Genomic DNA, 2,710 nt, shown 5'->3' on the forward strand with positions numbered 1-2,710 from the left:
AACCTGGATACGTGGTAAAGCAAATTCCTCCCACATTCTTGTTCTTCAGAAGTGTCTTGTCTTCCTGGCTCCCTCTTGTATTTTAATCTTATACTACTTCCTCCAACTAGCAATAATGCCAAGTGTGGGGAGCAGTACATTAGGCACAACAGTAGACAAACATTTGTTGATAGTAGATGAGTACAGAAGTGAATAATTAGGGCCCACAAAGATCTTGTCAGTTTTTCGTCTAGTAAATGAAGAACTATGTCAATGACTTCCCTTAGGAATAAATTTTACCTATTAATAAAGAAAATAATTGGAATGGGAAATTCCTTTTTGTTAGTCTGACTTGATTTATTTTACTGAATCTGAAAAGCTAAGCAAAGGAAGAGACAAGCATGACTTTCATTTTTTTAAATCTGTGGTTAGATCCTTTATTTATACACAGAACTTACGCGGAGCTGGTGCACAGTAAGCACCCAATAAATAGTGATTGCATGAATGATCTTGACATTATCTTGAGTCAGAATCCTGTAACTTAGAAAGAACCTCTAAATATGCTTCTAAAAAATTTACTCATTAAAATAAAATAAAATATTCAGACCTCTCCCCCATTTAAAAAAATGATTTCCCTCAATCTACTTTTTCACCCACACCAAGCTGCCGTCTTCTTTTACAAACGTTCACTTAAGAATCTACTTCCTTACTGCTCTTCATTCTCCATCTTGTGAAATTAGACTTCCACTCCTCTAATTCTCCAGCCACTGCCATCTCAAAGGTTAAATATCTCCAAGTTGTCAAATTCAAAGCTTTTTCTCTGATGATAGGATCCTTTATCAAGGATGATAACTACTTATAACATAATTCTACTAAGTCCCTTTTTCATGAATATTTTGTCTTTGCTGAGGAATGATTGCTAGTAACGACTGGACACAGCTCAAACGCCAACAACTACACGGAGTCTTCCCTGATCGCTTGGTCTGGAAAGTGATCTCACCTTCCTTGGAACGCCTGCTTATTTGCCTGAACCGTAATTCCCGAAGTTGTGATACATATTACACTAGTGTCCAGTTAAACTCTATTAATCAACCTGTGGAAATCTCCAGCATCAAGTGAGATCAGAAACCTCTATATTGTAACCCCTCATGCAGAGTGATAATACATATGAGAATGTTGAAGGTTCTGATAAGTCCCATAATAAAGAAAACTAAGTTTAGTTCAGCATATCTTGGATGTTTGGGGCATGAAATCTTTTTTACTTGTAACAACTGTTAACATCTCAGAGGATATGAATGGTGTGTCAAACACAATTTAAGAAATGATGCTTCACTATAAGTTTGACTCTCATGCTGTATCAAATTTTAGTTACTTCCATACACACCTTTTCTTCTTCCTAGAGTAGAAGTGCCCGAACCTTATCTTATATGTTGTTTCCTAAGGTAACTATTTTCTTAAAATGTAAAGTGAGAAGTATTTCCTTTGAACAGCCCAAACCTTATACATTTAGGGTGATTATTCTCAAACTTCAATGTACATAAAATAATTTAGGAACTTTATTAATGTAAATTTGCAAATACCCTAGGGTCTAAATCCCAAATAATCCAATGGCTCCATAATAGGGCTCAGGAATCTATATTTTAACAAGTTCTTCCAAGGGATTCTCATGCACATGATCAACAGGCCATTTTCTACAACATACCCATCTGGACACATTACTACATAGCCACATGCTACGCACCCAGGGATGTAACTGCACCATGCCGTGTTTTCTCTCCTTAAACCATCTTGACATGGCTTAATACCATGTTTGGGCACTCATGGTTATTTTTAGTTTCAACTCAAGTGATAGTTAAACTTTTTACTAACACCTTAAACTAGTAATTCTTACTGGATTACAAATGAAATCCCTCAGACTCAGAACTGTAATCTCTCCATAGTGTCCAGGACTACAGGCTAATAGCTTTGTCTGTATCTGGATTTTTTTAATAGCCCTTGGGAAGGAAGCTGTAGAAACAAATATTCAAAAATCTTCTGTTTCTAAACATTCCTGAAAATACATTTGTGCATTGCTGTTGCACCAGACACATGTACATATGGACATTAATTTGACATGATGCCTCAAATGTCTTCCATGTTGATGACTTTTTAGCACAGATGTTTTCAGATCAAGTTTTAAGAGTATGAAATCAAGAGAGTTAGAAACCAGGCTGGAAGGGACCCATGAGGAGTGCATTCTCAATTTTTGACTAATACTATCTCTTGGCTATTGTTGTTTGATCAGATGTAAATCCATTATTTTAAATGTCTACTTTATTGTCATGATTTCTGTTTTGACCCCAGGTTCTGCCCTAGGTTCTTGGTTTCTGAGTCCTGCTGCCTCCACTAAGCTCAGTTATTTGACCAACTCACCACAGACTTACATTTTCCTGGCACTGAGGAGAGAAGCAATGGCCAGTCATCAGCAAATGAGGATACAATTTGTTAACTTCTTGGATTAAATGTCATTGTGGCTTTCAAGACCTTTCGTGTTCAAAACAAGTTTGTGAAAACAATCTCAACACTACGAAAACAATCAAAAATTCCCCCAGCTAAATTAACTTAAAAAAATCTTACCGAGAGTCACTTAAATTTTCTAAGCCTTAGTTTTGTCATCTGAAAATAATAGATAATAGTGAGATTGACTTCAAGCAGTTTCTGAAAGAATTAAATGAAATAATTCAAGTAAAAA

At 35.9% G+C, this 2,710-nt stretch overlaps 1 long non-coding RNA gene across 1 annotated transcript; it reads left to right on the forward strand.

The window, feature by feature from the left end:
• The first annotated feature begins 868 nt into the window (after nucleotides 1-868).
• On the forward strand, nucleotides 869-2,501 carry LOC138924213 (uncharacterized). The gene is made up of 2 exons (XR_011438983.1): nucleotides 869-1,094; nucleotides 2,323-2,501. It is a non-coding gene; the product is annotated as an uncharacterized lncRNA (long non-coding RNA).
• The last annotated feature ends 209 nt before the right edge of the window (nucleotides 2,502-2,710 follow it).

The sequence above is a fragment of the Equus caballus genome, chromosome 5, assembly GCF_041296265.1.
Source record: "Equus caballus isolate H_3958 breed thoroughbred chromosome 5, TB-T2T, whole genome shotgun sequence".
NCBI classification, from domain to species: Eukaryota; Metazoa; Chordata; class Mammalia; order Perissodactyla; family Equidae; genus Equus; species Equus caballus.